Source organism: Tamandua tetradactyla, chromosome X (assembly GCF_023851605.1).
Source record: "Tamandua tetradactyla isolate mTamTet1 chromosome X, mTamTet1.pri, whole genome shotgun sequence".
NCBI classification, from domain to species: Eukaryota; Metazoa; Chordata; class Mammalia; order Pilosa; family Myrmecophagidae; genus Tamandua; species Tamandua tetradactyla.
In genome coordinates this window covers 148,721,360-148,734,424 of record NC_135353.1, presented here as the reverse complement: position 1 = coordinate 148,734,424, position 13,065 = coordinate 148,721,360, and the positions used below count along the sequence as shown (strand labels likewise).

The window sequence follows — 13,065 nt, the reverse complement described above, 5'->3', positions numbered from 1 at the left end:
ATAACTTTTTAAACCTCTTTCCAACCTTTAGTTATCTGTCATTCACTCATTCATTCATTGAATCATTGTTGAACATTAATTATGGGGAAACAGCATCTAACAAGACTGATGAAGTCCCTGTTTCCACTGAGCTTATTTTCTGGAGTGGAGGCAAGCAATAATAAACATGTAAAGAAATTAAGAAGACATTTTCAGGTTCTTTGGCTTGAGTGGTCAAGGAAGGACGCCTGAAGAGATGACATCAGAGGTGAGATGTAAAAGATGAAAAAGGATCCCAACTTTAGGAAAACTGGATGGATGGAGCACACTTGGAAAAATGAGAGTGTCCTTTCAACCTCAACAACAGAATGTATTACCAAGGGTTTTCTTTTCTTTTAATTTTTTAATCTGCTAGGTGATAAATGGTGTAGATTTAAATTGCTTTTATTTCATTTTGAATGAAGTTAAACTTCTTATCATACGTTTAAGGGCTATTTTTGTATCTTTTTTTGGTGGACTGTTTCTCCATTATCTTTTGCTCATTTTTTTTCCAGTAGAGTTTTTGGTCTTTTAATTTCCCTCAAATTTTAAGAGCTCGTTATATATCAGGGTTAGTAGTTATTTTTCTGTGATTTACTTTGCAAGTATTTTCTCCCAGTTTATCATTTTTTTTTTTACTTTGGCTATGTTTTTTGCCATGCAAATTTTAGAAAAAGTATTAATCAAATTTGTAAACTTTTTTTTGCTTTTATTGTATCTGATTTTGAATCATAGTTAAAAAGCCTTTTAATACCCTGTCTTAGAGAAATACATGCGTATTTTCATCTAATATTTGTATGGTATCATTTTTCACTTTCAGATACCTGATTCATTTGGGCTTTATTCTTATGTAAGATATGAGATATGGATTTAATTTTAGTTTCCCAAACTAAACCTTGTTGTTCCAGCACCATTTATTTAAAAGTTTATCTTTGACCCAGTGCTTTGAGGTGTCCTCTTCATCATATAATACATCTCTGTATGTACTTAGGTCTGTTTCTGGACTTTTTCCTCTATACATTAGTCTGTCTATCCATGCACCAGTACCAAAATTACAGATTTTATTGTGTGTTTTAATATCTGATAGTCCTAGTCCTCCCTCCTAACTTCTTTATTTTAGAGCTTTCTTAGCTACTCTTGCATTTAAAGAATTATATCAACTTGTCTAGCTCCAAATAAATAAATAAATAAAGCTGAATTGGCATATACAAGAACAAAAAATGTCTTTCCATTTGTTCAAGTTTACTTCTATATCTTTCAGGAGTGTTTTAAAGTTTTCTTTAGTTAGGTTTTATACGTTTCTTCCCCCCCCCCCCCATTTTATTTTTGTTTGTTGTTATTTTAAATAGAGATTTCCTTACCACTATATGCATTAACTAATGACTGTGTATTTGAAAGCTAATGATTCTGCTACCTTACTGAATTCTTTTATGGTTTGAGTTAGTATTATTTATTCTCTAGGTACACTATTATAATCTGCTAATGGAGATGGTTTTACTTCTTCTTTTCCAATTCTTATGCCTCTAATTCATTTCTCTTGCATGATTGCATGCTTAATAGCTACAGTACAATGGTAAATAGTAGTAGAGAGATTGGGCATTTTTGCCTTGTTTCTGATCTTAGTGAAAATACCTCTAGCGTTTCCCCATTAAATAAGATGCTCTCTCTATATATGAATGCATATCTATATATAATATATAGATATATATTCATGATAAGGAAGCATTCATTATTCCTATTTTCTTGAGTTTTTTTTTATAATCATGAAAGACATCGAATTTTTTGAAGGTTTTTCAGCATCTGTGAATGTAAGAATATGGTTTTTCTCTTTGGATCTATCTATTCATATGGTGTATTATATTAATAGAGTTCATAATACTAAACTAACATTATATTCCTGAATAAATTCCACCTGTTTATGGTATATTGTTCCACTAACATGGTATTGGATTGTTTGCTAATATTGTATTTAATATGTTTACATTGATGTTTATAAGTGTATTGCTTTGTAAATCTTCCATTTTTTGGTACTGTCTTTTAAGGTTCATGTATCAGTGTCATATTTGCTTCATAAAAAAAATTTGAAAGTGTTCCTTCTCCTCCTTAAACACCTGGGCCAGGTAGTTTTTTGTTGGGTAATTCCTTTAAAAACTTCACTTTTTTTGTACAAAGACTGTTCCATTTAAGCTTTCTTTCTCTAGTGGGGTCACTTATGATAAACTGTATTTTCCTAGGAAATTATCCATGCAATCTAGATTTTCATATTTATTTAAAAGTATTAAATAAATTAAATTTATTAAATTAAAAGCATTAAAAGAGACTCATGATTTAAAATAAATTCTTTTCATTCAATGATTATTCCCCCTTGTCATTTCTTATTTTGTACATTTGTAATTTTTCCCTCTTTTTTTTGATTAATTTAGGTAGGGGTTTGTATATTTTGTTATTTTAATAAATCAAGATCTTGATTTATTAATTATGTACTGTTTTTCTGTACTATACTTTATTAATTTCTGCTGTTATCTTTATTACTTCCTTCCTTGTCCTTTCTTTTAGTTTATTGTGATTATTTTTTGAGTTTAGAATTTAATTCATTTATTTCCATTCTTTCAATTTTCTTGACATGCATATCAGGCTTTGAATTTTCCTCTGATTATTCATTTACACTCGTTGTCTAGATTCTAACGTGTATTATTGTTAGTTTTTAGAAATTCTGTAAGTTTGGTTTATGTATATCATTTCATCTAAGAATTGTCTAATAAAAAGTCTTAAAATTCCCAGGCAGAAGTTCTTGTTAAATTTACCAAAAGTGTTAAATTTTTATCATTAATTTCTGTGCTAATTACATTTTGAACAGAGAATATCTTTGTATTTCTTTTTTATGCAACAGTGATGCTACTTTTACATCCTAATATATGATCAATTTAAATTTATGTCTTTAACTTCTCTCAGCAGTGTTTCATAGTTTTTAATGTATACATCTTTCACTTCATTGGTTAAATTTATTCATAGATATTTTATTCTTTCAGATACTTTTGTAAATGGAATTGTTTCGTTAATTAACACTTCATATTGTTCATTCCTGGTGTATAGAAGCACAATTGATTTTGTATCTTAGTCTTGAAACTTAAAAGTTTGCTGAATTTGTTCATAGCTCTAATAGTTCCCTTGAAGATTCTTTGGGATTTCCTATATACAGGATCATGCCATATCTTCTTATGCCATGCCATCAAATAGAGATAGTTTCACTTTTTCCTTTCCAATTTGGATACCTTTTATTTATTTTTCTTGCCTAATTGCTCTGGCTAGAACTTCCAGTACAATGTTGAATAGTAATGATGAAAGCTAGCTTCAATCTCTTGTTCCTGATCTTAGGGGGGAAGCTTTCAATCTTTCACCATTGATTATATTAACTGTGAGTTTTGCATAAATGCTCTTTATCATATTCTATTTCTTCAATTCCTTGTTTTTGTTTTTATCAAAAAAGGGTACTGGATTTTGTCAAGTGCCTTTTCTGCATCAATTGAAATAACATGTTTTTTTCCTTTGTTTTATTAATGTGGTGTTTTGTATTGATTGATTTTCTTATGTTGTACCACTCGTGCATTCCTGGGATAAATCCTGCGTGGTCACTGTGTTTAATCCTTTTAATATGCTATTGGATTTGGTATGCTAGTGTTTTTCTGAGGATTTTTGCCTCTATAGTCATAAGGGAAATTGGTCTGTGATTTTCTACTCTTGAGATATCTTTATCTGGCTTTGGTATCAGGGTAGCACTGGTCTCATACAATGAGTTAGGAAGTGTACCCTGCTCTTCAATTTTTTTGAAGTGTATGAGAAGAATCTGTGTCAATTTTCATATTATTTTATGTTTCACTCACTATACAAACCATGTTATATTTGCTGTATTTCTATACATGATGTGTTTTCTTTGCTCTTTTATTTTTAGTTTAGGGTTTTCAGATAACATATAGGATGCCCAGTTAAATTTGAATTTCAGAAAAATAGCAAATAATGTTTTAGTATAAGTATGCCCCAAATATTGTCCCTCAAAATTATTCCTTGCTTCTCTGAAATTCAAATTTAACTCAGCATCTTGTATTTTTATTTTTTAAATCTGGCAACTGTATTTTAGCATTTAGGAATGCTTTTTTTTTCTAGTGGTTACCTTTGTACTTATACCTTTTAAAATGCTCTTAGTTTCTTATTCTTTTACGATATGTTTTGTAAGTTTTTTTTTTTTTTTTTTTTTTTTTTTAAACATTTTCTTGTTTTATTGTATTCTGTTTCTCCGTTTTTGTTACATGGGCTGGGGCCGGGAATCGAACCGAGGTCCTCCGGCATAGCAGGCAAGCACTTTGCCCGCTGAGCCACCGCGGCCTCCTACCTTTTGTCTATTCAACAATTAATGAATTTATACTACTTTCCATTTATATATTAGTGTCCCTCCTCATTGCTCCCTTTGTTTTAAATATTAGATCTTTAATTAAATATATTAAATATTCGTAAGCAGTTCATTTGCTGCCTTCTCTAGTCATGTCTTGGTTGATGGAAGCTTCTCCCTTAGTATTCAAGAAACACTCATAGGTACAGTATTCCCTTAGCTCTTACATATTTATTTATTTTTGCATGGGCAGGCACTGGGAATCGAACCCAGGTTTCTGGCATGGCAGGTGAGGACTCTGCCTGTTGAGCCACCATGGCCTGCCTGCTCTTACATACTTAACATAGCTTTCCACTAGCATCTTGTCCTTGTAAGTTAATTGATCTTTCTGCCTGGAGGAAATGTTATTTTTTTCTTTATTTTTACAGTCTAATCAATTTACTACACTATGTTATTCTGGGTCTATTTTTCAAAGTTCCTAGTGGGTCCTTTCAAATGGTAGATTCGGTTATTCTTTCAATTTGGGAGAGATTAAAAAATTTTTTTTAATTATTCTTTTTCCTTTTCTATTTCAGAGATTCCAATTATACATATGGTAGATTTGTTGTTTTGCTTGTGTTCCATTTAAACCACTTTCTCTCTGACCATTGCAACTTCTTTCTGTATCTTATTTTCACTCTCTTGTTTCCTGGCCTTTCTTCAATGCTTCTTATTATATCTTCATTTGAATCTGCTCTCTTTTGGGCACCCTATACCTTAGTCTTAATTTTTGATATGATTTTGTCTTTTACTTCATTTATTTCTGGAGTTCAATCAGGTCTCATTTAAATTTTTACTTCTTTTATTCATTTAATTTCTGATTCCCAAAATGCTTATTTAAGGATATTTAGTTCAATTTATAGTGTTGTGTTACAGTTTATTTTGCAAGACATTTTTTTTTTTTTTTGGAGGGAATTTTCATCAGTTAAAATGTTTTGTTTGGGTGCGCCACGGTGGCTCAGCAAGCAGAGTTCTTGCCTGCCATGCCAGAAACCTGAGTTCAATTCCCGGTGCCTGCCCATGCAGAAAAAAGTTTTGCTTGTAATCTGTCTTTCTTCTTAGTAGTTTTGTATAGATGAAAACTGGTGTGTCTATACAGTTCATTGTCATGTTTGGCAGTTTTGGATGGTTTACAAGTTTCCTAGTTTAAGAGTACCTTCATCTCTTATTGTAAGAAAATTCAGTTTATTTAAAGAATGACTTTTTGGGGAAGAGGGCATTAGGAGGAGGTTGGTAGGGGTGTGTGCTGTTTGAGTTTTTGATTCTCTATTTGTGCTGCAGTATTCTGAATATCTTTCTCTTATTTCTTTTTCCTGTCACTATCCAGTCTCCAAGGTTACCACTCCCTTCATTTTTGCCCTTTTATCCCAAAAGCATTGCCTTTCTGAGACAATCACCACATGTGCCGTTTGATTTTGAAATCCTTCCCTGTAGACAGTGCTCTGAGCCACACGGATTCTCTTTCGGTCTTTTCACAATGTGGGCTGACTTTATGGGATTTATTTTAGCTCAATATTAGGTTCTTTGTTGTCCTTTTCCCTCTTCTGCACAGTTTTTCTGGATTACAGATTTCTACAGATGCTTATGATGGAAATTGGTGTTTATTTTTCTGCTTAAAGGTAATTTTTTTCTGTATTCTAGATATGCTGAGAGCATGGTATTTTCATGGTTTTATATTTTCTTGTTGATCTGTATAGTTTTTTTTTTTCGGAGGATATATGAAAATATTCAAGTTTAAGTGGTTACCATTACTTCACTGTATTGCCAGTCCTTTAAAACATAAACTTGAGCTCATATGAGAGGCAATACTGTTCTCATAGAAAATCCCTTTACAGAAATACAAAATCTTTTAACTTTTTCCTACTTTGGTCAGAGCAATAGCTGGTAAGAAGACAGAAGAGTAGAAAATGGGGATCTAAGACCAATATAAAAGTGATTACAGTTTCTCAGAAATGTACTAATTTGCAAATATGAACAATAGTATTAAGTCTTTTCTATAAAGGGATTAGCATTTTCTGGCAGGCCTTTTGATAATACCAATTTTTAATATACTTTTCAAAGAGCTTTCACAGCAACTAAATTATTTGCTTATGAGTTAGGTATTAGTACTTGTATGCCTTGGCTATCCTGTGGTGCAAAGACTATGTTTGTAATTCAGACAATATCACAGTACTCCTAGGGCTTGTTTGTTGTTCCACTAAACATTGGCTAGAAATGATTTACTGTGCCTGATTTAACATCATGCCTTTTAACACGTAGTTTTTTTTTTTTTTTTTTTTAGGGAGGAAGGGAAGGAAAGACAGAGAGAAGGAAGGAAGGATGGGAGGAAGAAAGGGAGACATCTTTAAACATTTTCTTGTTTTTATTATATTTTGTTTGTTTGTTTGTTTCTTACATGGGCTGGGGCCGGGAATCGAACCGGGGTCCTCCGGCATAGCAGGCAAGCACTCTTGCCCGCTGAGCCACCGCGGCCCGCCCTTAACACGTAGTTTTAGATTGGAAAAGTAATTGCTCGAAGTACATAATGTCTTCAAGAAAGTGATTTCGTATTACCAGTTGTCATTGAGTGTGTGAAAATAATGGAAGGTATTGGCATACTATTCCTTCAGATTGCACATTATCTTTAGAAAGTAGCATGCCTTTTTGTAACATTATTCTGATCGTTTTGCCTATTGTAATACCAGTAGACTAATTGTCTTCCTTAAAGGATTAGCATGATTAGATTATATCCTTGATATGATGAACTTGTGACTTTAAGAAAGACTTTTGTATAGTTTAATCTTATAAACTGTGGGGAAGGAAAGATGGCCATACTAACGCTAATGAGAGGGTGAGTCAATAAATTATACACTTCCAGTTTAATTCTGGCCAATATTGGCAGTGACCAAAAGATATTTCCAATTTATTGCCATTTTGGCCTTTGAGATAAAAAGTTAGTCACAGTTTATTTCACAAAATAGAGATACCCCATCATAATTAATATTAAATGCCAACTAATGAAAGAAAAACATTCTAACGTTATCTAGGAGAAGAACTAAATATGAATAATTTTAAATTAAAATATTTAATTTTAGTAATAGGTGAATTTAATTCATCTGTTGTTGCATAATAAGGTGAGAGATTATTTGCTCTTTGGAATTCTGGCATACTACAATATTCTTGACTAAGAATCTTCTGATTTTAGTGTTTAATAGTCATGGATTTTATGAGCCCATTAAGGCACTATGTAAGCTATTCTGTACAGAGCCCTGTGGAATTAATTCGAATTTATTTATTCCATTCCTAAATGTGTACAAGGAGTAGTGAGGCTATTTTGATGTTGAGTGATTAACATGTAATATAGTGCTTGTTCTAGAAGCCAAACATAACTTAAATAGTCCTATAACTTGAAGAAACAGAAATGGAAGATATAATATAGATCTAAGATAAATTAAATTGGTGGTTTAACAGTCCCTAACATGAAGAAATTCAAGACCTGGAACCACTTAAAATATCTACTTTATATCTTCCTCGTAAAAAATTCCTCCTTTTGCTAACATTTCAAGAGAAGAAGTAGAAGGAGGAGAAAGGGGAGGAGGGGGAGAAGGAGGAGAGTTTTTTTTCCTGGCCAAATTTGGGGAATTAGAAAGGGAAATATGTGATTTTTGAGATAAAGAAGACATTAATTTTCCAGAGGTCTAGGTATATTGGTCACTTGTAAATGAAGTGAAAACTCCCAAAGATTAAACATGTTTACCAAGCATAGAGTAACAAGATAGGACAAAAGGATTCTCCTTTCCTATATGATTTTAGGCACTAGTATTATTTAAATACGATCGTATAGGGCAGTGCGATGGTGGTTCAGCAGACGGAGTTCTCTCCTGCCATGTTGGAGACCCAGATTTGATTCCCAGTGCCTGCCCATGTTAAAAAAAAAAGTAAATACAATTGTATAGTGGTTTTAAGTACATACATTTTATGAATATTAAAGCATACATTCAGTTAGTACTTCAGAATCAGTATCTAAAATTTTTGAGGTGGGAGTGACATCATCAACATGGTGACATAAGACATCCCCTGGAAAAGTCTTGCCTCAGAATCAACTAATAAAAGGACAAATATCCCTTGCTTTAAACTCTGGAAGATGATAGAGACTAGAATGGGACTCCACAAATGCTGTAGTGAAGAAAAAAAAAATAGTCTCCAGGATCAGGTAGGAGAGTTCCTTCCCCCTTAGAAGAACTGGAGGCAGAAAAGCCTCATAGAACAAAATAAAGTGAGGGGGACTGAATTGCTATAAGACAGGATGGGTCTCAGAGCTGAAACTTGTAAGGAAAAGGGAGGCACTGAGTAAGGGAGAGAATTTAAACAAATCATAGGAGCTGGGAGAAAATTCTTCACAAAAATAAATAGAGCAGATCAAGATTCCTAGAGAAGAAACTGAGGAAAGGAAGCTTCTTCCTGGAGGTAAAACAACTGCACAAAAGTAAAATCTTAAGAAAACTGTACCAGATGAAGATGAGGAAGAGCTGAGAAAATCTGTACAGTTAAAAACTGACTCCTCTAGAGGCCAGAATAAATTGGACCAAAAGTCAAAAAGAGCCTTAACACAAAGCCAATCAACAATGAAACTCTAGACAAGAGGGAGAAACCAATCTCCAGAGTTAACACATCAAAATAGTCAGATATCTAGGTAAAATATTACAAGCCATACTAAGTAAAATGAAGGTATGTCTCAGTCAAGAGAAGAAATTACAACTTCAAGGGAGATACAAAATTCGGAATGAGTAATCAAAGAACTTCAAACTAATAGAAATAAATTCAAGAAAATGAAGGAAAATATGGATATAGACCTACAGGATATTAAGACAATGTGTAAGCATAAGGAAGAATTGGAAAGTTTAAAAAGAAACATAACAGAAGTTATGGGGATGAAAGCTCAATAATGGTGATCAAAAATACACTACAAGGGCAGTGTGATGGTGGCTCAGTGGCAGAGTTCTCGCCTGCCATGCCGGAGACCCGGGTTCAATTCCTGCTGCCTGCCCATGTAAACAAAACAAAACAAACAAGCAAACAAAATGCACTACAGACGTACATAACAGATTTGAACAGGCAGAAAAAAGAGTCAGTGAACTAGAAGACAGGGAAATCAAAGCATACAGAAAGGAATAGAAAAAATTGAGCAGTGTCTCAAGGTGTTTAGTGATAGAATGAAACATACAAACATACACGTCATGGCTGTTCTAGAAGAAGAGAAGGGAAAAGGAACAGAAAGACTACTTGAGGAAATAATGGCCCCAAATTTCCCAACACTTATGAAAGACATAAGTATACACATCCAAGAAGCACAATATACTCTAAAAAGGATAAACCCTAATAGACCTACTCTGAAACATATGCTAATCAGAATGTCAAATGTCAAAGATAAAGAAAGAATTTTTAAGATATATTTAAGGTACTGAAAGAGAAAAGCTGCCAGTCAAAAATCCTTTATCCAGGAGAACTGTTCTTCAAAAATGAGGAAGAGTTAAAAATACTCACAGATAAACAGAAACTGAGAGAATTCCTAAAAAAAAAAAAAAACCTGCTCTGCAAGAATTACTAAAGGATGCTCTGCAGGTTGAAAGGAAAAAATAGGAGAGAGTGGCTTGTAGTAGTGTGACAAAATGAAGAGAATTAGTAAAGATAACTAAAAAGGGTAAATGTAAAACCCAATAGTACTGTATGCTCAATATACAACTCTACTCTAATTCCTGTAAGGTTCAGAGTACAATTGAACGAGGAGAAGGCCTATTTCCTGATAGTGGACACAAAATATAAAGAGGTAATGTGGGGCAAAAACAACATAAAAGGGGAAACAGAGGGATATGGGAGCAGAGAACATCTGTGCTATTGAAGCTAAATTGATCTCTTTTCAAATTAGTAGGTTATAGATGTAGATTGTATAATCCCCAGGATAACCACAAAGAAACTATTTTAAAAATATACAGAAACATAAATGAGAAAGGGCTCAGTCAGATACATCATAAAAGATCAACTCTACAGAAAAGGAGGTTGTAACAGGAAACAAGAGCCAAAAAAAAAGATATGACATATGTGCTAGTTTGAAACTGTTGTGTACCCCAGAAAAGCCATGTTCTTTAATCCTGATTCAGTATTGCTGGGTAGTATCTTTTTTATTAAGTTGTTTCCATGGAGATGTGACCCACCCAATTGTGGGTAGGATCTTTTGATTCCGTGGTTTCCATGAAGATGTGTCTCCACCCACACAAGGTACATCACTTACTGGAGTGCTTTAAGAGGGGACCATTTTGGAAAAAGCTTGAGAGCCAACAGAAATGACAGAGCCGACGTGAGACCCAAATGTTTGGAAATGCAGAAAGTAAATGCCTCCGAGGAAACTTTTTTAAAAAAAATTTATTTATTAATTTAAAAAAATTTAACAAACCAAATAAAACACCAACATATATAATCAATAATTCACAATATCATCACTTAGTTGCATATTCATCATTTCTTAGAACATTTGCATCAATTCAGAAAAAGAAATAAAAAGACAATAGAAAAAGAAATAAAACAAAAACAGAAAAGAAAAAAAAAGATTATACTTACCATACCCCTTACCCCTTGCTTTCATTGATCACTAGTATTTCAAACTAAATTTATTTTAACATTTGTTCCCCCTATTATTTATTTTTATTCTATATGTTCTACTCGTTTGTTGACAAGGTAGATAAAAGGAGCATCAGACACAAGGTTTTCACAATCACACAGTGACATTGTGAAAGCTGTATCATTATACAATCATCTTCAAGAAACATGGCTACTGGAACTCAGTTCTACATTTTCAGGCAGTTCCCTCCAGCCTCTCCACTACATCTTGAACAACAAGGTGATATCTACTTAATGTGTAAGAATAACCTCCAGGATAACCTCTCCACTCTGTTTGGAATCTCTCTGAGGAAACTTTCTGAAACCTGAAGCCGAACACCCCAGCAGACACCAGCCACATGCCTTCCCAGCTGGCAGAGGTGTTCTGGATCCATCAGCCTTTCTTGAGTCAAGTTATTTTCTCTGGATGCCTTAGTTTTTTATGGCCTTAGAGCTGTTAACTTGAAACTTAACAAATGCCCTTTTTAAAAGTCTTTCCATTTCTAGTATGTTGCATTGTGGCAGTTTTAACAAACTGAAGCAACATATAAAAACCAGAGGATAAAATGGCTGAAGTAAGTACTGCCTTTACAGTAATAACACTGAATGTTAATGGATTAAACTCCCCAATCAAAAGACACAGATTGGCAGAATGGATAAAGAAGCACGATTCAACTATATGTTATTTACATGAGATTCACCTTAAACTCAAAGACACAAATGGGTTGAAAGTGAAAGGCTGGAAAAAGATATTCCATGCAAATAGTAACCAACAAAGAACTGGGGTAGCTATACTAATATCAGACACAATAGACTTTAAGTCAAAAGCTATTACACAGGACAAAGGACACTATATATTAATAAAAGGGGTCATCCACCAAGAAGAAATAACAATCATAAATATTTCTGTACCTAATAGCGTGCCCTAAAGTACCTGAAGCAAACACTGTCAAAACCTGTACAGTAGTTGGAGTTCAATACACAACTTTCATCAAAAGATAGAACATCTAGATGGAAAGTCAATAAGAGAACAGAAAACTTGAATCATATGATAAATGAACTAGGCCTAACAGACATATACAGAACATTACACCCCGTAACAGCCGGATATACATTATTCTCAAGTGCGCATGGCTCCTTCTGCAGGTGGACCACGTGTTGGGTGACAGAACAAGTGTCAATAAATTTTAAGACAATTGAAATTATATACAGCATTTTCTTTGACCATAATGGAATGAAGCTGGAAGGCAATAACAGGTAGAAAACTAGAAAATCCACAAGTATATGAAAGTTAAAGTATCAACTCTTAAATAATCAGTGGGTCAAAGAAGAAATTGCAAGGAAAATCAGTAAATATCTTGAAGGAAAATGAGAACACCATATCAAAACTGATGGGATGCCGTGCTGAAAAGGAAATTTATAGCCTGAAATGCTTACATTCAAAAAGGACAAAGTAATCGCTTCTCGGCCTTTTGGCTAAGATCAAGTGTAGTATCTGTTCTTATCAGTTTAATATCTGATACGTTCTCTATCCAAGGACAATATATTAAATGGATTTTTGGAGCGGGGAGATGGAATAGGAGCTTGCTCCATCCACACTCGACGCATTGACCTGGTATTGCAGTACTTCTAGGAATAGTGCACCTCCTCCTCAATTGCGGTGTGAACTGACAGACTTGATTTTTCCTTGCTCTTCTGCTTTGCTTTTCTTTACCAGACTGGGATGTCTACAACTCTTTTCATGTTTTTCCCCCCCTGAGCTGCTTGTACGGTCGTTCCTTCCTTCCTTCCTTCCTTCCTTCCTTCCTTCCTTCCTTCCTTCCTTCCTTCCTTCCTTCCTTCCTTCCTTCCTTCCTCCCTCCCTCCCTCCCTCCCTCCCTCCCTCCCTCCCTCCCTCCCTCCCTCCCTCCCTCCCTCTTTATTTCCTTTCTACTGTCATGTTCTTTATTCGTGGCGATGGTTAACCCAAGTTACGCGCAAGTGGTAAATAA

At 33.9% G+C, this 13,065-nt stretch overlaps 1 non-coding gene across 1 annotated transcript; it reads left to right on the top strand.

The window, feature by feature from the left end:
• The first annotated feature begins 12,530 nt into the window (after positions 1–12,530).
• Positions 12,531–12,723, top strand: LOC143672390 (U2 spliceosomal RNA). The gene has a single exon (XR_013169842.1). It is a non-coding gene; the product is annotated as a U2 spliceosomal RNA (small nuclear RNA).
• The last annotated feature ends 342 nt before the right edge of the window (positions 12,724–13,065 follow it).